Here is a 26,991-nt window from a genome sequence, read left to right on the forward strand (position 1 = left end):
TTGTTGCTCTGAGACTCTGTGGCTGCGTAGTAACTGAACTACAATTACATGTTTGTTTGTTGTCTGTTTAATTGTTTTAGTCAAGATTCTGTGTCTGTGTTTGTTGGTTGTAGTTTTTAAAGAATTTTTTTTAAAATGTATCTTCATTGTGCTGTTTGGTTATCATGTACATCCAGATATACCAGAATGTACACACACAGGAATGATACTTCTTTTTAAGATAAGATAAGATTAGATAAGATATCCTTTATTCATCCCACAACAGGGAAATTTAAGTGTTACAGCATCAAAGTAGAAAGTTCAAAACAGTATAAAGCAAACAAGAGCCAATAAAATAGCAATTATTAAAAAGTTATTTGCAATCAAAATTAAAGAAGTAAAAATCAGCATTTCTTACAACATATACACAACGTATATACACAGCTAAATAAGTAAATTTGCAAATATTAAATTTTTTGCCTATCATCCTGCAAAACCATGTATATTTCTGTATATATTGCTATACACAAACTGTTTAGTTGTATTGGGTTGTCATTCTTGTGTATATGTGTGTGTGTATATGTGTAATTGTTATTGTAAAAAAACTCAAATAAAATACAAATCATAAAAAAAGAAAAAATATATATTACATCTGAACTCAATCTAATATTGAGACTGTAAAAAATAAAACACCAGAATTAACAGATAAAAAATAGATTAATAGAGGTCTATCAGTTTGATGCTCATGTTGGGGAAAACAGCATTAAATATTAAAAATAAAAATATTTTAATTATTATCTGAAGAGATGGAGCGTCATCTTTGTTCCTTTTAATCAGCCAATCAGAGACAAGTTTATCTGTAGGTCAACTTCCTGTTTACGTAGCTCAGTAGGAACGTAGCTCCGGGCTAATAAACATTTCCTTCTGATAAAGAAATATTTAGATAAGATAAAAGAAGTTAAACTTTATTAAACGTGTCTCTAGTGATCCCGTAGAGGTCACGGCTCCGTGTCAGAGTCACGGTGGATCCCGTTACCGTCAGGTGTGAGGATTAACGGTGAGTCATCTTCTGACAGCTAGCCGCTAATGCTAACGGACGGAGCTAGCTTACGAACAAGTTGTTAGCTTATGCTAAACTATGCTAACTATGCTTTCCTATTTGTTTACACCTGTTGAGTCTATTTAGAGTATTTAAGGATGTTTTAGCTCACACATCTGCTTTATATGGGATGTTTTTGAGTTATTTTATGCCCTAAACTCTACCTCTGCATATTTTTACTGTTTTTTTTTTACTTTTTTTGTGCAAGTAAATACAAAACCTGCACAAATCTAATGTTTTGAGTGCATTATTAGTAAAGCATGTATGATATTTAAAGATTAGATAAGATATTCCTTTATTCGTCCCACAACAGGGGAATTTAAAGTGTTACAGCAGCAAAGTAGACAGTGCAAAACAGTAACAGCATATAAAATAACAATTATTAAAAGTTAATAGCAATCAAAATTAAAGAAAGTAAAATAAGTATATCTTAAGAATGTATACACAACTAATGAAGCAAATTTACATGTATTTACAAAACCAGGGATGCAGTGAAACATGTGCACAGACTAGTAACAGGTTAAAAACACGCACAGAACTGAGAAGATGAGTAGAAAATATATTGTTAGGAAAGGGGTGAAGAAATGATTGCACATTAATAAATACACAGGGGAAATATTGCACTTGTGTTCTAAGTCAGGGGTTCTCAAGGTGTGGGTTCGGACGCCCTGGGGGGTTGCGAGATGTCTTCCAGATTTTACTTTTTTTTTTAAGTAATCCAAATTTGCTTATTTTACCCATTATTCTAAAAAAAATAGACACAAATAAGAAATAAAACCTTCAAATAAGTACATTTCATTAGTTTTCTGCCTTTCTTTGTTGCCAGATGACTCCAGAAGTTAGGGTCAGGGTTAACAGTTAATTAACATAAGGATCAGTAGCAGCAGGTTAATTCACAGCTTCAAAGTAATTTTTGAAAATGATTGCGCTGAAAAGTTTGGGAACCCCTGTTCTTTTTCTCGAGACTTCAGGCTTCGTAGGGGATCATATATTAAATCTATTTTCCTTAGCTGCTAATGCTTTACTTCAGGTAATGCAGAGTACAAATAAAGAGCTTTAAATAATTTATTTCAGATTTAATTTTCTGGTCCAGTAACACAGGGGTTTCCAAAGTGTGGGTCAGGACCCCCTGGATGGTCACAAGACACAAATATGTGGGTCCTGAGATGTTTCCACTATGTTTTTCTAAAAATAGTACATTATACCCATCATAGTAAAAAATATCACCAAAAACAGTGAAATAAAACCCTGAAAATATAAAGTGTAATGAGTTTTCTGCCTTTCTTTGTTTCCAGATGACTCCTAAGTTTAGAGTTAGTGAACAGTTAATTATCTAAAGCATCAGTAGCAGCAGGTTCATTCATAACACACAGGAAACACAGACACATGCTCATATAGGTAGGGTCATTTTCTGCAGACTAAATGAAGACACATTAAATCACTTTGAGGGACAGTGGGGGGTCACAAGTCTTTGGTACCTATAGTTGGAGGGCTGTAAAGTTTGGGAACCCCTGCTATAACAGAAGCTTGAATGTTAACAAATATGTGTATTGTGATGTTACTGTTATAGATCAGTGGTTTGGACCTCTGTTGGATATCTGATGGCGAGCTGCGACCCACCCAAGACTGAAGCAAGGGACACCAAAGACTTTGTCTTGGCATGCACAACCGGCGTCTTCATCAGCGGGTAGGACCAGAACTATCTGTTACTGCTGTACTATGAGAGTTGGACACAAGGACTGGGGTTGTAGCAGTGCCTGTAGTGATGAATGACTTGTCTATATGTAGCACAGAGTCATTAATTATTGAGCCGAGTATAGAATATAGAATTTAAGACTTTTCATCAAAAAGAAGAGCATAACTTTAAAGAAATAATAATACAGTTGATTTTAGTTTGCCCAACCCTTGTGACTACATCATTCAAAAACACACTGATGTGTATCACAGTGAAGCAGAAATACTGCTGATGATTATGAACACACACACATGTGGAGATAAAGCCTTTCACTTTGCAGACTTTACATTGCATTTGTCATGTTGTGAAAAGGAAGAATTGTCTCTCCTGTGATTGATCGCTCGTTGCTCTTTAGGCTCTTTTCTTTCCTTTGATTTGAAACATAATGAGCAGCAAACACGGACGTAAAGCACATGGGAGTCGACAGGAAAAGAAGCACTCTTTTGTTCTTTGCTGAAATATTTTTTTTTTGCATATAATGACAACAGAAATGTGGTCATGTGTTTCTGCTCCGAGGCTGTTCAGATGCTCTGCTTTCCTGTTCCTGTTTGCCTGGTGCATGGAAGAGAGACTCTGTGTGTGTGCGCATGTGTGTGTGTGTGTGTGTGTGAGAGCACATGTCTGCAGGGCAGCTGTGTCCCCGATATGTGGGGACCTGACCCAGCTGTCACTAACCATACTGTGGGAGGTCTCTGTGAAAGCACGGAAATAAAATGTACGTTTGTCTCACAGCAGGAACTGGCAGGGAAACGTCTGCAGTTTATATAAACAAAGAACTCTCTTTTGAGCACATTTCAACTTTAATCTCTCAAATTATATCTCCTCCTTTAATGCAAGACCCAGAGTACAAACACAACTTGTCTTTGGAGCTGAGAAAGAACAATGTTTTACATGGGAGGTCAAAGGTCGGTAACTAACGTCCTACCTTCCTAAACACGGTGCTGACACGCCGACATGTAAACAGATCGCTCTTCACATGTTTCCGACTGTGTTCGATGTGATTCAGCGTGACTGAGGACCCATCTTTGTGCGTTATTAGAGTTTGAAAGATGCAGTAGGACACTTTCTGCTCTCACAGCTTTATACTTAAGCTCCTCATGCTGATCTAATTATTGTGGGGAGCACTGATGGAACCAGTGTTTGTAATTTCATTCCACATAATCTGCAACAAAAGACATAAACACAGTCAACTCGAGTGCACGTCAAACTCTGAAAGAATCTATACCCTGTTTCATACCGACGTCATGTTGGAGAGCATAACTGCATAAATTGTGCCTCCCCCGTCATCCTCAGTGCTCTGGGGTTAAATATAATGCGGACGAGCCCTTTAAAACAAATGCGATCTGAAAGGCTGGCAAAGGCGAGGGGACGCAGCTGTCGGCGAAGCATGTCTTTTTTAAGGGCTGCCCCTAATGATTGGAGACAGTTGGCAATTACGTAAGTATTCACTTTTAGGCCACTGGGCTGTACGCTGTGTCGAGCCCCCCGGACCCTGGCACACATGCAGAAAGGAAAGAAGAAGAGGAGGAGGAGGAGGAGGAGAGGGAGGGGGAGGAAGATGGGGGAGGGTGAACAAGAGGGAGAACAGAGGAGTTAGGGGAGCTGGCCAAGAACCAACAGGGGAACAGGGATGCACGTGCCAACATAGAGAGAGCAACGTACACAGATGGACAGAAAGATGAGAAGAAAGAGGGGGATGGAGGAATGAAAGGAGGGACCAAAGGAAAGGAGGGAGCAGGAACAAAGAAAGAGTAATTATAGATAAAGAATGATAGAAGTACAATTCATGTATGCTCACAGGAAGGTGATAGAAGTTTGAATTCAGCCTCTCAACCTTTAAGACTTCTTCTTTTATTAAAGACACCAAACAGGAAGCTGTGACGGCACATGTTGCAGTATTTTGCACTCTCAGTGTTTGCACCAGTTAAGGCGACAGAAGCAGAAAACACTGCTTTTCTTGCAGCTGCAGCAAACAGCAGGACAGTTTGATATTTACTCTGCACGATGCAGAAACTGAATCACCTCATCAGGCAGCATGTCTGCTGTTCCTGCGTCTCCTCTGAGCCCGGAGTCCATCTTTGGCCCCACCACCTGTTTCTCATTCAAACCTGGGGATGCTGCTAACAGCTGCTGAGGAGCCCGTCGCACACATGCAGAAACGCACACATGCATTACATCATTCATGGACACTTACAGTGGATATCCTCCGTGTGGCCTTCAGAATGATTCTTTATTTGCTTCAATTTGTCTCGAGTGTCTCAACAGACGCGCGGCAGCAATCACTGCAGGCAGAGAGTTACTTTTGAAATCACAGTCGGTTTAATTACTTTTTTAATTTGCACAGTTATTGATTGTGATGACGGGCTCACACACTCTGAATGAGTCTCTCAGAAGCTCTCCTCACTTGTTGGTGGTGTGCTTTGGCGTGCATATGTTTATATGAGTGTGTTAGTGGAGATATGAGAGTGTGGCTGAGTCCACCAGCCCGTGCATCAGCAGGGGTGTGCGTGTTCCTCCTGCTGTCTCAGCCTCTGGATGTGGAGCGTGACCTCTGACACCTCGGAGCCGCTGATGGCCTTTGCTTTATTAGCAGACGTGTCAGAGGAGCTCGGAGTGGCGTCCCACGGAGTCCACTCATCTGGTGTCACATATTTATAAATGTCACGGCTCTTCTGAATGATGACGGCGTATTCTGAGAGGGTTGCAGTTATAATCAGGCAGTTTGTTAAAGATCTTCAACCTACCTTGATCTTTTCTGCACATCCCCTCATCATACAAACTAACTTTAGCTATTTAGATTAATATTGACTGTTAACCCTTTAATGCAAACATTCACTTGATGGATATATGACTTAAACGCGGTGATGCTGTTAATTATTTTAGTTTTCACGGCTTGTAGTTTGCTCTTTAGAAAGTCTTCAGCTCCGACTTTATCACCCCAGACATTGGACTTCCACCAGATCAGTATCCGGTCAGTCTCTGATCCACTGTGGTCCGGCTCTGTGCTCTCTCGTCAACACCTACTGGTTGCGTTTTCAGAACACAGAACAAAGCAGGACCGCCGGACTGAATCAAGGATCCTCCTCCTCCTCCTCCTCTCCTCATCCATGTTGTCTTTCTGGTCCTCTGAAAACCTCTGACCTGTTGACTCCAGGCCTGGCTCCGCTCATCATGACTTTGGTTTGTTGTTGTAGTTAAGTGAAATGCGATCTGGTGATAACACAGAGTGTTTTATTCTGAAAATTAACCGGATGTTTTCATTTTGTTTTGGTGAAACCTGACTTCCTGTCCCGCTCCATCTGCTCTGTTGAGATTGATGCGTCGTGCAGAAATAGAAGTCTTGTGTCTCCGATCCGGAGGACTCCGACCTGCGGGATCAGAGACGCAGCCGGAACGCAACGGAGCGGACCCAGTGGAAGTTAACACATTGACTAGAATAGAAACCTATCAGATCTGGTGCTGTGACGGATCAGAGACAGACCGGACACAGATCTGGTGGAATTTGGCCGTAATGCATCATATCAACTGTCAGACATGCGCTCAGAAGAGAATGAATCATCTGTAGAAGTATTCTGCAAGAAATGAATTCCTTTAAACCTGTGTGGATTTAAAAGGAGACCAATAATCCTATCTCCTAACTGTGTTTGATTAAAAGAGTCCGACACAGATTTTACTGAAGCAGCGAGTTTTAACAAAAGTGTTCCAAAACACAGAAATGAGCGACTCAGGATCGAGATGAGCACCGAATTAAACCGACTCTGCATTTTCTCTCTCCTGACCAAGACTTAATCTGCAAAGATAATCTTTGTACTCAAACAAACAGAATGTGACAAGGACTGTCTGAGGGAATAAACACAGCTCCTTTGTTGCAGCTTCCTCACTGGGACAGTGTTTTAATCACACAAACAAAGCGTGCAACCGAATACCAGTCACCACTGGAACCTCTCAGTGCAGAGAGAAGTTCTGATAGAAGAAGGAGAATTAGAAGGATATAACTGAGCATGCTAACTATGACATGACAGCTGTTTAATATGATGTATGGTAAATTATATTTGTTGATGCACATTAAACATACGACTCAAGTGTTGAACTTTCATTTGATTCAGAGTAAAACTGATGCTGCATAAATCAAGTCAAAGTTAAAGGTTATTTATGTCAAAAACAGAAAAGCAAAGGAAATGTTTTTGCTTTTGTTAGATGAATCTGATTCATAAAGCACATTGAGCTTTACAGTTTTGCTGCTAAGCATGTTGGGGTCAAATTCCACCAGATCCGTGTCCGGTCCATCTCCGATCCGTCTCAGCACTGGATCTGATAGGTTTCTAATCTATCCGCTCCGTTGCGTTCCGGCTGCGTCTCTGATCCTGCAGGTCGGAGTCCTCTGGATCAGATACACAAGACTTCTATTTGTTGCCGGATGCCGGAGCACGACGCATCAATCTCAACAGAGCAGATGGAGCGGGACAGGAAGTCAGGTTTCACCAAAACAAAATGAAAACATCCGGTTAATTTTCAGAATAAAACACTCTGTGTTATCACCAGATCGTATTTCACTTAACTACAACAACAAACCAAAGTCATGATGAGCGGAGCCAGGCCTGGAGTCAACAGGTCAGAGGTTTTCAGAGGACCAGAAAGACAACATGGATGAGGAGAGGAGGAGGAGGAGAATCCTTGATTCAGAGATTACAGAAGGGGAAACCTCGGTCACATGACTCCAGCTGTCCAGTAGGACCGTAGGATCACTTCCCTCTCATTTATAACAAACAGAAACGATCACGTAGGACTCTGTGTCACATTCAGTCCGCCATAGCAGGTGAGTCAAACTCTCTCTGCAGACTTGAGAGCGTCCTCCATCTTTCCTCTCGTCTCAGTCGCTCTCAGAGCTTCAACAGCTTGTTTCTTTTCCTTGTTTCAGTGCATTTCTAGCCCCTTTTCACCGCTGTTTAACATCCCACTGTCTTCTTCTGGTGTTTAGCTGCTGTTAGCTTCTTCTGCAGCCCATAAACTGCTGTCACGTTCCCCTCATTCATGGGATTAGCGCCACCGCATGGAGTCATGAAGTAGTGACGCCGTGAGTCAAATTGACCGGGAAATATAGCGCCATATTTATCCAATTCAAAGCTCAATATTGAACCTCTCATATCGTTACTTGTATCACACAGATCAGGTCGACGATATATCGTCATATTGATATTTTGTCCCTCCCCTAATGGAGACAGCCAACCAAACAGCAGCACCTCCTCATCCTGAACAGATACAAGTAGAAACAGAAGAATGAGACGACTTCAAATAGTTTTATGGTTGATAATCTTTCCTAAATGAAACACATTTTCTTATTAAGAGCAATATTCATACTTTCTAGAAGCTTTCCCCACCTGGGTCATAATCAGCTGATTTAAAGTCATAAAGGGGAATTAGACTATTTACATTTACATCTCTGAGCAGTACAGCTCCATACATCTAAATATCCTCACATCAATTCACAATCAAAGATCCTGTGTAATCATAAATCATAATATTTGTACTCCTAATGGGCCCCTGCAATGAAAGCCTGCATCCATCAAAGGCAAACAATGCCAGAGAGCAGCAATCACACAGACAGCTGCTTTAAAGCCTGCACACCTCATTTGCATATTTTACTTCCTGCATCCTCGGTACTCGGTGACACGCCGGCGAGTTTGTCTCCTGTCTCATCACTTGAAAATTCCAAACGGATTACCCCCTGTCTCTGACATGTTGGTGAGAAAACGCCTCGATTTCCACAAAAAAATGAAATAAAAAATAACTTGCAGGGCGGCTTGTCAAGCTGCGATTGCTAATCTATGAGGGAGGATTTGAATAAGTCCTTGGTGGCTCTGCGCTCTCTCTCCTCTCCTCAATCCCTCTCTCATCCCTCGCTCGGCGGCCGTCTCAGAAGGAGGCCCCCTCTTCGAGAGCCCATCGTGCTAAGTGAGATTAATTTCGACATCATAAATAACTGGGAGCAGGTCGCCGCGGGGATCGCGGAGCCTGCGCCGTGTTAGAGAAACAAATGTATTTGACTGTGCTTTACCGTTTCAATCCATGTGCTTAATCCTGCCTTTGTTTCAGAGAGGCAAGATGGGACCTATCACAATGACATGCTGCATTGTCTTCAGAGCGCTCATCTAAATGGCTTCTTCAGAAACCACTGATAGGGTTTAATGAATGGAGACGTCATATATAACCTGTCCACCATTTTGACAATCCCCATTATCCTCTCATGTGCATAATTCAAAGCAAGACACCAAATTTAATAGAGACGCTGTACGTTTGTTTCAGTGAAGTGTCGGATGAAGCTGTCAGAAGCTTAAAAACACGACTGTTCTTTCTTTTATTGAGCGTTTAGAAGAACAGCTCCTTTGTTTAGTCGTCTGTAGACTTTAAGTTTATATAAAATGATTTAGAACGGGTCCAATAATCCAACATTCTCACACGACGACATGTGAATTTAAAGCTACAGTTTGCAATTTTCGTCACAGCTTTTAACACTATCGTCATGTGATTTTCATTATGTTGCTGCTGTCTGACCTGCATGGGTCCTCAGGTATCTTCAGTCTGCTCACTGACGTCATCGAAGGTAGGCGTGTTTTCCCGCTCTGGTCCCTGTTTTTTTCAGCAGCCCCGTGATTGGGTGATTTTCACCCAACGTTAGAGATTAAGTATTAAATTGAGGCAGTCTTATTACTTCTCTTCTGATCCACCCGCATTATTTATTGCCCCATATCGTGCACAGCTATCATCCCTGAGGTGTGCTGACTGACAGGAAGCAGGGTTCATACTGGTGCTTGAAATCCTTGAAAATGCTTGCATTTTAATGTTGTGTTTTCAAGGTTTGAAAAATGCTTGAATTTTGGGTCTTAGTGCTCCTTTCAATCCTTGAAATTGTAATCATATATATTTCACAATTAACAGCAATCTGACTCAACAGATTGATTCAATGGAGAGAAATAAAATAGACAAATGTAAAATAAATAAATAAGCACTCTCCCTGATGGGCTCGTGTGTGTGACATGCTGGTCTGTCGCCCCCAAGAGGACAGTGCAATGCCACGTTAGCCCTACACGTTAATTAGCCTATTATTTGTTGATGCTAACCGCCTGTTTATGCTACATGCTAGGCCTGTGTGATGTAGAAGCACCGTGTCATATAATGTGTAGGTGGCGTGATGATTCCCAGCAGCCGCACCGCTGTCACCCACAGGGGGGTTTGTAGCTCGGGGCAGGTTATTGCATGACTGCTGTCGATCGGCGACGAGTCTCGTCTAAAAGTACCGTGCGGTGCCTGAGCTGGCGGCCGCAAAGAGGGGTGCTCTCCTGGTGGATACGAAGGCACGACACAGTGTTTCTCATGGAGACCCGGCCGTCACAGGCCGACCGCGGTCATGCGGTGACCGGCCCCTAGCTACACACACCCAGCAAGCGACAGCAGTGCAGCCGCTGCTTGTGTCTGAACATTGAAGGCTTATTAATAACAGCATCAATAACAAAATCAATTTAAACAGAAGAAAATATGAAAAGAAATGAAATGATTTCTCCTTAGGAAAGCTTAAGTCTGATGTGCCTTGTTAAGGTCTTAAAATGACTACATGTGATATACTTTGGCCCACCCAGTGCAAATCTTCATACCTCTCTTACTATAGGTCTTAAAAAGTTTGAAAATTGACCTTTAAAGTCCTTGAAAGTTCTTGAATTTGACCATGAAAAAAGTGTACGAACCCTGGATTACACAGCATCCCAATTAAGAATCTAGACTTTTGGGGTGCTGGTGGTCTAGCGGTCTAAGCACCCCACGTATAGAGGCTTCAGTCCTCGTCGCAGAGGTCACCGGTTTCGACTCTCGGCCGGTCAACCATCTTCTGTATGTCCTCCCCCGCTCTCTACACCCCACATTTCCTGTCTCTTCAGCTGTCCTCATTAAAGGCAAAAAACCCCAAAAACATAACTTAAAAAAACCCCCAAAAAACAATCTATAATTTACATTTGTCCTGCAAATAGTAGCGTCTTCAAGATGTTCCTAGATTGTGAATTTAAAGCTACAATCTGCAATTTTCGTTGCAGCATGATTGAGAAGAATCCATCACCTGATTGGTCCATGAAGTCCAGGATTTCCTCGACTGTCAGGTTCAGGGTTTCTCTCTTGCCGTGTTGACCTTTTGAGCTCCACTTGTCTCGGGATACTTCCTCCAACATTAATCAGCCTTAGTAAGGTTAATGTAAGGTCGACTTACACTTGAACAGCTGTCACTTCCAAGTTTCTTAAGCATGTCTTAAAACCCCCGGTCTGACCCCGGATACGGCTCAGATGATTTAACACAACTCAAGAAGTCGACGCTGTGAAGACTCGTGTTTGACAGAACCAATCCTATTCACGTGTGTCCCTTTAAATTTAGATATACAGTTTATTGTGTAATTCTGGCCACAAGGCTCTGTCAGAATATCTGTTTGTATGTGAGTGCATCCACTGTGCTGCATCCTTTGTACCAAATCACACACACACACACACACACACACACACACCCTGCTGCACCATAAAAAACCTGCCATACAACACAAGCAAACACAGTCACATTCATTACATCAGGTCTTAGAATACATGAATACATGATTTGCCTCGCAGAAAAGCTCAACAGACAAAATGCAGGAGAAAAAAAACGGACAACGACCGAGGCAATCTAAACAGGATTGACCTTAACTCAAACAAGCCTCCTCGGTTCCTCGCCGCCGCAGAATTTGCGTGCGTTGGTCTCCATTTATTTGAGGGTGTCAGGGCCTGTTCCGCCTTGTTTACTGTTAAGAGGATGAAAATGAACAGCCAAATAGTGCTCCATTTATAAGCCTGTTTATACATGCTAATACCGGAGGCTGTTTTGCACCCACAGCAGCACTGCTGGATGTGACTCAATCAACACAACAGTGCCCCCCACACACATAAGTCTTCAACACGCCGTATGAAAGTACATTTAAAGGAAGTGTTGATAGTGGCCGTGACCAACAGAATGCTTCTATGGCATTGAGATGGAATCAGCTTTCCTGACCCTTCGCTTTAAGACTTTTGAATACACACACTTTCTATTTTTCTTTCTCAGTGTTAAGAACAAGTTTCTCACATCCCCTGCTCTCTGAAGTGTGTGTGCATGTTAGCGTATCTTAAGTTGTTTAATCCGCGGTTGCAGCTTTAAAAGAGACACATTTCTGCAAAGCAAAACCCTCCGAATGATACAAGTGTTTTGTGCTTTGCTTGTTTTCATTAAGGTTAGCTTATTAGAAAGAACTAAACCCATAAAAGTTAAAACTTTTATTATTTGAACACTCACTGGAGGTTTCTGCCTGTTAAAGGAAGTTTGTCCTTGCCACTGTAACTTGCTAAATGCTGCAAAGTGCTCTGCTCATGGTGGATTAAGATGAGATCAGACTGAGTCCTGTCTGGAAGATGGGACTGGATCTGATCCGGTCTTGATGTTGGGTCTTTGTTAATAATAGAATATAGAGTACGGTCTAGACCTGCTCTGTTTGGAAAGAGTCTGAGGAGAACGTTTGTTGGGATTTGGTGCTTTATAAATAAAGATTGATTGATTGCACCCAAAAGTGGAAGGAAAATGTGTCTCATTAAAATGCATGGAAAGCTGCAGCTGAAGTCTTCTGACCATATCCTGTATGATAAATGGACGTAGTCTCCGTGACGTCCCCCATCTGCTCCTGAAGCCCTGTTTGAAGCCGATCGTCGGCGGGTGCCATATTGGAAATGCTGAACTCAACCTAACTTCTGTGGAGCTAGTGTGAGGTAAAGAGGCGGGGCTTTAGCCTCCTCGCTAACAGCTACAGTGTTACCGCCTGTCAATCAAGTCAGCCACGCCCTTATTTGGGCGAAACTTTTAAGCTTTATGTCTTCAAAAGTAACGAGTTATGACATAATTCAACACCCGACAGAGAAATGAGCTCTTCAGACTAAACTCATGTTTTGATCCAGGCTGTAAACATGTTTATTTCTGCTGTAAAGATCGGCTCTTTGAACGGGTGTGTATGACCTCTTTCGACCAACATGAACCAGGTTGTTTTTCTGGGCTGGTGCTTGCGCTGGTTGAACTCGCGAACCAACATGGCACCCGTTTGTTTCTCTGCCCGCTCGGGCCTGTGGAAGAGGCACGCCATGACGTCAGATTTACGTGACTGCTTTTCCCAGCAGCGCTAGCGTGAACTTTCCCTCACAACAACAACGATGGCGGACAATGGCAGCTTGTCTCCTTGGGAAACCGCTGCTTTGCCTTGGTATCCATTAGTCTCTTTGATTTTTTCTCGCTGCAGGACGATGGAGGAAACACGTTTGGTTTGTGTTTTTGATCACGGCAATGGCCGCCCCTCGCCCCTGACATAACGATGGCCAAAGTGCAAAACCTCCTATCCTCCTAAACCTCCTAAAATTTTACATCTGTAAAACGGACAATTTTAATGAATTGGAAGGTAAGAAAGGATAAAAGACCTTGATGGCTCCTATTGATACTTGACCTGAGTTTTAAACCCCATGAATTTTTGAATGAACATGAATGTATACATTTTATTTATTTATTTATTTTTCAATTTTCTATCGCTTTATCTATACACTGAACAATATTTACGCTCCACCCCTTGCTCCCATGTCTTCTCCTGTTGTAAGTTATCAAGTTTATTTGTTTGTATGTATATTTGTTTGTTTGTTTAGACCTTGTCCAGTCAGAGTTGTGTTGTTGTATTATAATTTTGTGTAATAAAAAAAATAAAAAAAATAAAAGATAGGAGGTGTTGTGCCTCAAAATATTCCCAGCAAACGTGATTGGAGGTTTTGGTCAAGTGACTTTTCTGTCAAAATGAAGGGCGGGCTTACCTTGGAGACAGACTGAAAATCTGCAGCTTTCCTTGTTCTCATCATTTAAAGTGAAATCTGCAAATCAGAAAATTATGCAGATAGGAGGTTTTGCATTTTGGACATCAATAAGCGGTTCACGGTTCTAGATCAGCAAAGAGTTGGAGACGCTCTGGAACCAGTTTTCCCGGTTCACTCAGTCGAAACATGAAAAAAACGGTTCTCAATTGAGCGCCGGCTCCAAACCGGCCCTGACATTGCCTCGGTCGAAAAGGGGTATGTGGGGTTTCTAGTACTTCTAGAGCCAGCCTCAAGTGGAAACTCAAGGAACTGCAGTTTTTAACACTTGAAAAACAAAATAAAAGAGAAAAAAGCTGAGACTTAGCTTTCTAAATATTTCAAATCAACACTAGCAAAATTTATAAGGTTGTAATCATGAGTGTGGACAGAAGATCTGTTTTAATCCAGGTAAAGATGAGAGTGGTCCGCTGCTGAGGAACTCCCCTCAGCTGATAGATGTAAGTTAACATGTAAATGGAGCTTATGAATCCAGCAGGGACTCCTGTGTGTTTCCGTATGGCCGTGTTTAAGTGTACCTGCGTGGTAAACCCTGTGTTGTTGTGACTCCAGTGAATTTATTTGTAGTATTGTTCTGTTGGCTTTGAGTTTAAATCCTCTGGAGATAGAGGTGAGTGCTGTTGGCTGTAGCTCGCTGTGTTTTCTTTCAAACCTTTGAAGACTGTAATACCCGGCGAGCACGGAAACATACAACTCTCAGAGAAAGCGAGTCTGTCTGTCGTTCTCTCAGATAGGTCATGGTGTGACAACCAGACGAAGGATGCTGCTTCAGCTTTGAAAGCCGGGGCCTTCTGCTTCTCTTACAAACTATTCAGTGTCAGAAACTTTTACTGAGAGCTGAAGAGATCCAGATGGCACTGTCCTCAGGCATGTGTTTCTATCTGCATACTTCAGAGATGAAATCTAGCATATAATTTGGTCAAACTCAATCTTAAAACAGTGTTTACGTGTGACTTTATCCACATGGACAGTGCTGATGTGTCCTGTAGGAGCTCTGGGTGTCTGTGATGTCGGAGTGGGAAAATCTCCCTCCAACGTGCTCACTCCTCGGGACAGAAAGCATTCAACACCTCTTGACAAGAGGAACACGAGTTAAAGGGATGACAAAGTCAATGTTCCTACACCTGCCCTTAATCCCCTCCAGGAGATTTCCACACTTTGGTGACAAAGACTTGACAGAGTGGCTTAGGCAAACACTCGTCTTTAAAGCAGACTTCCTGCATACTTATTTTACGGATGAGAGTTACAAGTTTGTTTTCAAATTCTCTGGATGGAGAGAACATCGTCAGGTCCTGTAAAAACACTGATTGGACCTTTAAAGTGCAGACATGCATGACACATAGATTAACCTCTTTTTGGAGGGAGGTATTTCCAAGGTGTCAGCAGAACAGCTTGTTCAAGCAGCCTTAAAATCTCTCTTTATACTTTTAATTCAAGCTTTTACTAAAACATAATGGTACACTTTAATTGTTTAAAGGTGACATATCATGCAGAATGTTCTTTTTAATGGTTCTCTACCTGAAATCTGTGTCCCTGTCTACAAACCCCCCGAGAATGAAAAGAATCCATTCTGCCCCTGTTCTGATTTCTCCACCTTTCTGTAAATGTGTGCTGAAACCAGCCGTTTCAGTTTCCAGTGTTTTTCATACGTCACAACGCCATCCGGTCTGTAACAGGAAGTCAGAGCTCGGAGCTTGTTCAGCCCATAGACTGTATAAAATACAACTCAACCCCTCCTCCGTTTTTCATTCCCTGCACACATGTGTGCTAACAAGGAGCTTAGGAGGGAGGCATGCTAGTTGTAGGCTGTCTTAATAAACACAAAGATTGCTTTGACTCCCCACGTCTGCAGATTTGAAGATCTAGTGGATGATTTTTAGTTTTCATGGAAAAGTGCTAGCGCTAGTTAGCATAGCTACATAGCTACATGTCGTAGCTTAAGCTGTAGCTGTGTACCAAGACACACGTCGACATGCTGACAAATAAAACAACAAGAAACACTAAATCTGTGACCAATCCTTCAGAAAAGGTCCCGCTGCCTTTCTGGCAGAGGTCGGTTTTACTCCCTACGTCTGCAGATTTGAAGATCTAGGGGATGATTTTTATTTATCATGGAAAAGTGCTAGCGCTAGTTAGCATAGCCACATAGCTACATGTCGTAGCTGTAGCTGTGTACCAAGACGTCGACATACTGACAAATAAAACAACAAGAAACACTAAATCTGTGACCAATGGTTCAGAAAGGTCCTGCTGCAGGCGCCTCTCCGTCAGGATCAGATTCTGGATCAGATTCAGAGGGTTGAAGTAGCGCGGTCTGCTAGCAGCCGTGTATATTCAGCCAACATGTAAACATTAGATCAACGTGCTGGAGAGCTGAGGCCACACCCACTTCCTGAGGGGGCGTGGTCAGAGGGAAAACAGACTGTTCTGAGGAGGACTGAAGAAGAGGGCTTTTCAGGCAGACCAAAATCTGATTTCAAAGTGTTTTTTTGAGCATAAACTTTAAAGACATGTTTTGGGGACCTCTTAGACCAATATATGTTGATGAAAAAAGCGTGATATGTCACCTTTAAAATCCATTTTGAATATAAAATAAAAAACCCTGCCTGATAGGTGACAACATCATGTGACCCTGAGGAGCTTGGAACAAGTATAAAAATAAAAACAAACACGTATTTTGAAGTAAACTGACTTTACTAAATCAACATGAATCCAAACTCTACCTGAGGTAGGAACTTTTTTATGCTTTCTGACCTGTTTGAACTTCAAATTTCAGATTTCAGGAGTAAAAATCTCTCCTCCAGGAATGTAAATAATATGACTTCTTGCTTCAAACCTCCACCAAACACATTCCCTCCGTCTGCAGAGTGCAGATTTAAAAATAGGACATTGTATTTTCCTCACATGAATGAATTCTGTCGCATAATGTTTCATCACACTTCTTAGCTGCGCCGCTCTACAAACAAAGCAGCTTGTCCAAATTGAGAGTAAATGTGGATGGATGGACGGAGCCAAATCCACAATAAACTCCGAAGCGTGCGTGTTGTCATTCTTTTTGTCATCCATCTTGATTTGCGGCCGTCTTTCATTCGAACACAGTCGCTGCATTCCTGAGTCTGAGCGCTGCCACCGTCCCCTCTGGGAGAGAGCTAGAGAGACAGACGGACGGATAGACAGACAGAAGGGTGAAGGGGGAAACAGCCCGACAGCCGCCCACTGCTCCCGTACAGATTTATTATTTGTGCAGTCGCTCAGGACGTTTCACAGCTGTGTTTACCTTGGACCGGGCCGTGAGTATTAGGTGGCAGGGCCTGGGATTGCAGATGTGATTACCCATTCACAGATTCACCACTCTTCACTCTTTAATACCTCCTCTGACACTTTTCCTTTTCCCTGTAATTCACAGCGTGTTTCAAACTCAAAGCTTTATTTAAGGAGGATTTAGCCTTAATGTCATGACAGTTCCCAAATTAGGTCGTCTCAGGGTGAAGTCATCACCAGCGGCTTCAGCCTACCGTAACTCTGGGAACGCTTCCAGCACTCCTCTGGATGGAAAGATCGACATGGTGTGGAGTTTATGTAGAGCCCTGCTGGCGTTGGATAGACCCGCTTTGTCTGCTTAGTCTGGGCCATACGTTCAAAGTACTGTATATAGGAAATGGGAGCCATACTGTGCCAACCGCCCAAATGTCTTGGCATGTGGAAGCAGGCCTGAGGGAGGCTTTAGGTTTGCCTGATTTTAGGGCTGTTAAAGAGGGATGGAGTGGAGAGGAGGGTGAAACCTCTTTTTACGTCTGCATCAACATTTGTGTTTTTTATGAATTATTTCCCACAGTCTTTCCTTACATTTATTAACAACCCAGAACTCTGCTATTGCACCTCTTCTTTTTTTCTGACTTCAGAGATTTCCTGATTCATGCAGAGAGTAAAACACATCTTCTCCTCATGTAGACAGAAACTCCAGCTATTTAATATTTCTCATGGTCATTTCTAGCTCTTACAAACATCATCTTATTTGCAGAACTTATGCATTTCTCATCCTGCCTCCTCTTTAAGATATCTTCTCATTCCTAAATATCATGCCACACAAAGAAACTATTTTTTTAAGCACATCTAGAGCTGGGCGATAATTCAATAACAATAATTATCGTGATATAATTTTTCTCAGTATAAATATGACAAATGCTCAATAAAAATGCAAAATAAATAAACCTGTAATTACACTCCCCAACCACTGGAAACGGAGCCTGAAACGCTAGTTGCCACCCAACATTAGACAGAAGAAGAAGAAGACAGCATTGAACAGCCAATCATGTCGCAGGGTGAGAGGTAGGCGGGGCTTAAAGATGTTTGAATGTAAACACAGCTGAGACGAGCGACAGCGACACGGCAGAAAACTTTCCTTCCTCTTTTTCTTCTTCTGTCTAATGTTTGGTGGCAACAAGCATTTAAGGCTCATTAGCGCCCCCTCCTTTACCAGTGGCTGGGGGGTGTAATTACAGGTTTATTTATTTCACATTTTTAAGAAACATTTGTTACATTCATTGAGAAAAATTATATCATGATAAGTATCGCTATCAAAATTATCGCCAAGCCCTAACTACCGTCACGGTGGACATTAAACATGTCTGAAATGCACAAAAGTCGTCTCTGAGCTCTTCATTAAATAAACTTTCAGGATGTGGGTAAAAGAAGTGTATGAAGTTAAAAGTGATAAAGAAACTACTCTGCTCTAAAGGCTGATTTATACTTCTGCGTCGCCCTACGCAGCAGGGGCTGACGCGGACATGAGCCCCTCATACTTGTGCGTCGGTGTGTCCGTGTCGCGCAGCAATTCTCCGCCGAAACGCCTGAGGGCAGTGCGGTCTCTCTGATAGCCGGTAGCCTGCTTCCGGTCCCGCTACGATCTCTGTTTACTTTTCCACATCGATTCAGAGCGTGTTATGTTAATCTACAGCTGATACATGTTGCTGTTTATCATACAGACATGATTACATGAAGAATAGAGAGGAGGAGATGAAATACACGGCCGATGTGTGGCCGATGTCCGGGACCCCGGAAGTGCTGTGAATGCGGGAAAGACAAAGCCGTCGAGCGGACCAATCACAGAGCTTGCGGTCCGCGTCGGCTCTACGCGTAGTTACATTTTGGAGGAGGTGCACGTCAGCTACGTGCGTAGGCCTCTGCGTAGGTACGGGAGCTACGCGGACCTACGGCGTAGGCTACGCCGTCGATTCGACGCAGAAGTATAAATCAGCCTTAAGTCGGTAGGTTTTCAATGCCGTCTTCTTCTTCTGTCTAATGTTGGGTGGCAACTAGTATTTAAGGCTCACCAGCGCCCCCCTTTCCAGTGGTTGGGGGGTGTAATTACATGTTTATTTATTTTGCAGTTGTTATATTTATATTGAGAAAAATGTAATCACTATAATTATCGTTGTTGAATATTAGCCCCATCTCAACCTGAGAAAAATAAGAATCTACAAACTAAAACTTCACAAAGATCTGATCTCACATTAAAGACCTGCTTCCTGTTAGCACCGTCAGAAATGATGGATTCAAGGAGTTCATCTGAAACTAAATCCAGATACAAACAAACTGTCTTCAACTTTCACTCAGGACCAAAAATCTGACTTTAACTATAAATGAAAATTGATTTGATATTTATCCTGATAATTATCGTTATCGACTGATATGAAGTGTTTTATTGTGGTAACATCTTTTTCAATATCGCCCAGCTCTATTTTTAGCTCTGACAAATATCCTCCCTATGCAGAACTTCTCATCCCGTCTCCTCTTTCAGATTATCTACTCATTCTAAACACCGTGTGGTATATGTGTTCAGCACATAATAAGATTCAAGAGATGCACAATCATAATGATTTCACCTTTACCTTGTTAAACTTTCCTCTGCCTCACCTTAACCTCTGTTAAGTATTCCGACCACCCCGGACTGCCGAACGTAGAATAAATGAAATAGTTAAATAAGAAAGCATCATGCCGACTCGTTCTAATGCTCTCTGTCACTCTCGCATTATAAAACCCACTCCATAATGATCCAATTTGGTGCACTCACTCACTGAAATAATCTGTGCTGAAAGCAAATAGCCTGGAACTGGTGATTGCCTTTGCCAGACATTTTCTCATTAAACTCCCCGTGTATCAGGCAATTACCAACTCACATACATATCATGTGAGGGCGAGGGATGAAGAGAGGGAGGAGGAAGAGGCCAGTCGCTCTTTACCATAAATTCACTCTCTCGTCAACCCTGTTTAAACTTCTGCACTCCGGTCTGCGCCACATCCGACAGATAGTAATCCCACATGTATTTTATCTCCCAGCTCGCCCCGTCCTGTGTAACTCAACTCCACATTTACAGCCAGAGAGAACCATTCCTGACATACCACCGGCTCACAGAGCGCAGTAAAATCAAACAGCAAACGACGATATTCCTTTAATATTTTTATCATACAGTGAAATAATACATCCATTTTATTTATATAGCACATTTAAAAATGAAAGAATCATAATAAAACACATAAAACCCAAATAAAAATACAATACAAGAACACACAGAGACTACACAACTCTCACACTGGGTTAAAAACAAGGAGTAAAAATAAGTTTTAAGGCAGGATTTAAAAGTCCTTATGTTGGGGACAATCTAACATGGGGGGGCAGCTTGTTCCACAGTTTGGGGGCCACTGCCGAGAAAGTCACGATCACCCCTGGTTTTCATCCTGGTCTCAGGGACCACAGGGGTGTAGCTTTGCTGGAGTTTGGATATATACTGTGGAGCTACTCCATTTAAAGATTTAAAAACAAACAATAAAATCTTAAATCCTGAAATGAACAGGGAGCCAGTGAAGGAAGGCGAGGACGGGGGTTATGTGCTCTCGTTTAGGGGTGCCGGTTAAAAGTCGAGCAGCAGCATTTTGGACTGGCTGTAGGCGTGACAGGGAAGCCTCGTTAACGCCGACATAGAGTGTGTTACAGTCGAAAAAAAAGCATGAGTAACTTTCTCAAAATCATTAAAAGTAGAAGTGTAAGGATGTATCACAAGACGGTAAAAATGGATACAAATAAGGGTGGATTAAAATCGATTCAACAACATTTGCATTGCGATGTTATTTACAAACAGTAGAGGGCGCTATCTGCATTTCACTCCTCTTGTTCAGCATCATAAAGCCTCTTGCGCTGCTCTCTCGTCACTCGCTGAGTGGAGCGTAACAGACATGGCGGCAGCAGGTGAAGACCGAGCAGTTCAGGATGTTTACAGTCTGAGGTACGGCAGCATTCACAGCCAGAAGCATCAGCTGCACTTTACTTTATTTAAAGAGATTGACCTGATTTGTTTGAATATTTCATACTTTCATTTGGGAATCGTTCACTTTCCATTTCTTTGGAATTGTTCTGAAATTTTCCAACAAGTTATTTTTATGCGGTCAGTTTTAGTTTTTTTGCAAGGTGCTAAAAAAAAAGTGTGAGGTGGTTTTATTTGAGTTTCACAAGGTCGAAGCCTCGAGGTGTAAAGATGTGTGAGAGGTCTTTAACCAAATAGATGGAGAGGAAAATGCTGTAACATTTTAGCCCCTGGATGGATGTCTGCTTATAACAAAACAAATGTTTGGATATGATACCTGTCCATTAAATTACCATCAATTATCATGGAAAGCTTCCACCCTTTTGCAATGCTAGTTACAACACACCTTAAAAACAGGATTACTTTGTTTCCAAATAAATATAAGAGACAAAATATATATCCTTACTGTCCATATCTGAGGACTGAAATTAAATAATAGTTATTAAAATTTTGAGTTCAATCCAGTTTTCTTGAAATACATTAGAGAATCGTATGGTGAACCAAAAATTGGGATTTGAATTGTATCGTGGGTTGAGTGTTTCCTCCTTACTTCCCTAATTAAAAGATCAAATTGATTTGCATGTCCTGCTCTGAAGGCTCAAACGAGGTGCAGCGAAGAGGACGGATACTTTATCAGATCAGGACATATGTCACAGGATGTTGCCCATCTCATTACGGGTCACAGGCTTTAATTATGCTCAGCTGCTTATAAGCTCTGAAATGTGTCAGTTCACATGCACGAGCACTAAATGCACATATGGACACACTCTGCATGTTAATGAGGTCACGTTAGAATCAAAGTTGAAGATGATTTTGTGGAGTTGTGCAGATGAGGATGACAGTCAGTCATTTATGTGCTTTTATTTTCCACAGTGTCAGCTTTGTGATGTCAAACAGAGCATCAACGTGGATCCTGGCATGCCGTACTGTAGGTCATGTGTGATGGAATGAGCATGCTGCATCCATGCATGCATGCACTCATGCTCACACATATGGAAGGCCTGTCCACTGGCATGCACAGACACACTCATCACTTTATGCTGCTGCTGCCAAATACAATGAGGCTGATGCTCATGCAAAGGTCATCATGAAGGTGAAGCTGTTGCCCTCAAGGTCGTCGTATGAAATTTTGCATATGACCTCTACAATCCTACTCATCCTTTATTTTATTTGACTTCTCGTTTCATCTCTTAGATGTTGTAAAGAGCGTGGTGCACATGATACACTGAGCCCCTTCCACTCAGCAGCCTCAGTAAATCTCCCTCCCTGCGTCCTAGATAATAACGTCCATGTGAAGATGAGCTCTCTAACAGAAGCGACATCCTTAACCCTTGCCCTGTGTCAGGATTTTTGCATCTCCTTCCTCTCCGTGGCATCGGCTCCTTCACTCTGCCTCTTGTTTTTTTACATCCTTTAATTCATCATGATTCGACTCTCTTGACCCCGTCCTGCAGAATGAAAAGACTCCTTATCTCACAGTTAAATAAAGGTTAAATCAAAACTAAGAAAAATACTGTTCGTCGTCATCAAGCAGCTTCCTACCACCTCGGACATGAAGCTCTGCATCCTCCCTTGCCATCTGTTTTGCACATACAAAAAAAAAAAAGAAAACCCATCACAGTCATTCTCCCAGGATCAAATCAGAAACCGACTCAAGATGCAAACAGCAGAGGAGAGCGAGGCTCCAGCAGCCTGTCAGCTCCGCTCACGTCTTTATCTTTTCTCTCTGTCTTTCTAAAGAGAAGACAAGTGGGAGAGGGCCCTGCCTGTGGCGTACGGAAGAAGGAAACGTCCATTCTAATATCCTGTCTGGGGCATATACTCTCCCCGTCAGCCTCGTGTCTATCAGAGGATCTGGCTGGATCTGGTGTAGGGAGGAGGCAGCCGTGCTGATATCTGATGTTCTCCTTGTTCTTTCTCTTTTCTGCATTCAGCATGGCAAGGACATGCAGAGAATTACAGGGAGGAGGGAGGCACACGTCCTGCACGCCGTTTATGAGGTGTGTGCAGGAACAGAAACATAGAATCAAAGCTTAATAAACAAAATAGGTGGAATCATTTATTTTTGAATCTCGTATTTTAAATATGTGCTTTGTAAGCTTTAAATTGCACCCCACAGTTAAGAGTGCTTCCCACTTTAAAGGCAAATAACAAAGCTGTAATGTTGTTCTGCCACTGTTGCAAAAAGGTGCATGGTGAACCTTTTGCAAGTTAAAAGCATGCAACGGTAGGTTTTTAATTATGTTTGTATGAATTATGCATCACATAAACAATCATAAAACACAATTTTTACTCTTTATTTTTAAACATATCTTGAAATATCACTCTTTAATTAATATTCAGACTAAATATTTCCAGATTTCTGCACATGCACGACTTGTTACGTGAATTCAACACAGATTCCTGCTCAGTTATCTCACACAGAGGGATGCCAAATCGATATCTGCTTGCTTGTACCTGAGTCCTAGCATCCAACTCTACTTACTTAAAAGCCAAGTGTGCAAACATCACATCTCTTATTCCATTGTTTGCAAAAAGAGGTGCACAACACAATTTTTACTCCTTATTTTTAAACATATCTTGAAATATGACTCTTTAATTAATATTCAGACTAAATATTTCCAGATTTCTGCACATGCACGACTTGTTACGTGAATTCAACACAGATTCCTGCTCATTTACCTGAGTCCTAGCATCCAACTCTACTCACTTAAAAGCCAAGTGTGCAAACATCACATCTCTTATTCCATTGTTTGCAAAAAGAGGTGCACAACACAATTTTTACTCCTTATTTTTAAACATATCTTGAAATATGACTCTTTATTTAATATTTGCACTAAATATTTCCAGATTTCTGCACATGCACGACTTGTTATGTGAATTCAAAGCAGATTCCTGCTCAGTTATCTCACACAGAAGAATTCAAAATCGATATCTGCTTGCTTCTACCTGAGTTCTAGTCGCCACCTCTCCTCCATTAAAAGCCAAGTGTGCAAACATCACATCTCCTATTTCCATTCTTTGCAAAAAGAGGTGCACAGACTCACTGAAAACACCATCCTTTAATCCGGAGAAGTGCATCAAGCAATTTTTACTCTTTCTTTTTAAACTAGTCTTGAAATATGACTCTTTATTTAATATTTGCACTAAATATTTCCAGATTTCTGCAAATGCACGACTTATGTGAATTCAAAGCAGATTCCTGCTCGGTTATCTCACACAGAAGGATGCTAAATCGATATCTGCTTGCTTCTACCCGAGTCCTAGTCACCACCTCTCCTCCATTAAAAGCCAAGTGTGCAAACATCACATCTCCTATTTCCATTCTTTGCAAAAAGAGGTGCATCACACAATTTTTACTCTTTCTTTTTAAACTACTCTTGAAATATAAATATGACTCTTTATTTAATATTTGCACGAAACATTTCCAGATTTCTGCACATGCATGACTTGTTATGTGAAGTCAACACAGAATCCTGCTCAGTTATTTCACACAGAAGAATTCAAAATCGATATTTGCTTGCTTCTACCTGATTCCTAGTTGCCACCTCAACGCCACTAAAATCTCTTATAACCATAGTTTGCACAAAGAGGTCTGATTCAGACTCACTAAAAAAAACATCCTTTACTCTGGTGAAGTGCACAACACAAGATTTACTGTTTATTTTAAACTACTCTTGAAATGTGACTCTTTATTTAATAAATTGCACTAAATATTTCCAGATTTCTGCACGTGCACGACTTGCTACTTGAAGTCAGCACAGATTCCTGCTCAGTTATCTCTCACAGAAGGATGCAAAATCAATATTTGCTTACTTTTACCTGAGTCCTAGTCGCCACTTCTACTTACTTAAGTGTGCAAACATCACATCTCCTGTTTCCATTGTTTGCAAAAAGAGCTCTGATTCAGACTCACTGAAAACACCATCGTTTACTCTGGAGAAGTGCACAGCACAAGTTTACACATTTTTTTCTTCTTCTTCCAATTAACAGGTTTTGGAAAAGCATTTTGTTTTCACACGTTCACAACGAAGGGTTATGGGAAAGAGAGAGAGAGAGACAGTCTGTGAAACAAAAGTGGAGGAAGTGAGGAAAGGAAACAGAGCGAGGACGAAACGACGGCTCAGAAACCTCGTCCATGGCACCTTTCCATCTCGCCTTGCATGACCTTCTCTTTAAGTACAGCCTGTGAGGTTTTCCCAGAGTAAAAATAGGCCCGGCTAAATTCTACACTACACTGAATTATTTCGACAGTGAGGTTTTTTTTTCTGTTTGTTTTCTTTCCTGCTAACACCGGCACTTTGCTTCACCCTTCATTGTGTGTTGTACATTCAGAGTGCCAGAAATATGCCCAAAGGTGTGTACCCACCACCTAGCATGTTTACCCTGACCACGCTTCTAAAGTTTGTCCGTGCTCAAACAAAGCTCCCATAGTGCAAGAGGAAGCTTCAGGGAGGAAAAGTTCTCTGTTTTACATTTTTTACTTTCACCAAAAGAACGTGTAAAGGGAGCTGGCTGAATGCTCTGAGACAAGGTGTGAAATTATCATTTTCACACAAACTTTTCTTATCGAGTTTGAGCGTTGCTTGTCCAGCTGGAAACTGATGACATGGTGTAAAAATAGGCAGACATTACAGCAGGGTGGTAGTTACAGTTGTAGTTAAAGGGTTTATGCATTGTTTGATTTTTTTAAAAGAGGATCATCGTGTGTGGAAGAATAAAGATGACAGAAAATGCAGTTTTAGTTCTTCCTATCATGATGTGTTGTAATAAATAAATCAGTTTTCATCAGAGTAGATCTTTTGTAATCAATTTAAATCAAAATGAACCTCCATCCTGTCCTCACCTCTCGAGGAGAAACAAAAACACAAAGATGAAACTTGCAGAAATTGATTATTGCAAAATGCACGCCGTGTCCTCTCCTCCCCTCCAAAGTGTCCTCCTTTTCCTGTCCGCCTGACTTATTGCAAGCTGTGTGTGAAATCTGCACATGTTTATTATTACAGTACCAGGGGGGGCTGCTTTCACAAACACGAGTGTTGCTTGAATTCAATAGTCACATACCTTATTGAATAAAATTGCCCAAATAACAGAAACACAAACAGTTGGCATGGCAGCAACTGTCGCTACAGCGCTTCACTATGGGAATCCTCACAGATGGAAGAACTACTGAAGCCTAAATTAAAGCAACATGAATTTAATTACCCGGGGTTCATCTGCACATGGAATCAACACCCGAACAATAACAACATTATTAGGGTTTGTTTTGACCCGTGACAGAAACAGAAGAAGAGCATTTGGTGCACAGATTAGGTGATCTGAACCAAGCAGCAACCTCCAGTCTAAAAATATGAGTCCTATGTGGAAGTGCTAAAAACTGCAGTTCATTAAGGATCCACTAGAGGCTGGCTCTGGAAGAACCAAAAACCACATACACACCAATTCAAAGAGACAATCTTTACAGCAGAAATAAACATGTTCACAGCCTGGTTCAAAAGACGAAGATATTGAGATTACTAGTCTTCCAATGAGAGGCACAGCTGACTTGATTGGCACTGTAGCTGTTGGCGAGGAGGCTCAAAGCCCCGCCTCTTTGCGTCACAAATGCTCGACAGAAGCAATATGGCTGCCGCCGCCGATTGGCCTCAAAACAGGTCTTCAGAAACAGACGGGTGACGTCACGGAGACTACATCCATATTTATACAGTCTATGGTAGTAGTGTGAGATTCAGAAACGAAGAAAATCGCAGCTACTGTCGCTAATGTTTTCTTCTTCTTTTGCTATTTAATGCAGTTAGCATTCTTCTTCTTCTGTTTGCTAATGCAGTTAGCAAACAGCTTTAAGACGCTCTGTAGCCACCGTCTGGTGGAAATATTGT

The 26,991-nt window shown here is 41.7% G+C and overlaps 1 long non-coding RNA gene across 2 annotated transcripts; it reads left to right on the forward strand.

Moving 5' to 3' along the window:
* Positions 1–853: 853 nt before the first annotated feature.
* On the forward strand, positions 854–25,822 carry LOC117825815. Of its 2 annotated transcripts, XR_004633908.1 has the most exons (4): positions 854–1,036; positions 2,649–2,765; positions 21,986–23,112; positions 25,106–25,822. It is a non-coding gene; the product is annotated as an uncharacterized LOC117825815 (long non-coding RNA). The 2 variants fall into 2 exon arrangements; XR_004633907.1 differs by lacking the exon at positions 25,106–25,822 and having other exon boundaries at positions 21,986–23,172.
* The last annotated feature ends 1,169 nt before the right edge of the window (positions 25,823–26,991 follow it).

Source organism: Notolabrus celidotus, chromosome 2 (genome assembly GCF_009762535.1).
Source record: "Notolabrus celidotus isolate fNotCel1 chromosome 2, fNotCel1.pri, whole genome shotgun sequence".
Lineage (NCBI taxonomy): Eukaryota > Metazoa > Chordata > Actinopteri > Labriformes > Labridae > Notolabrus > Notolabrus celidotus.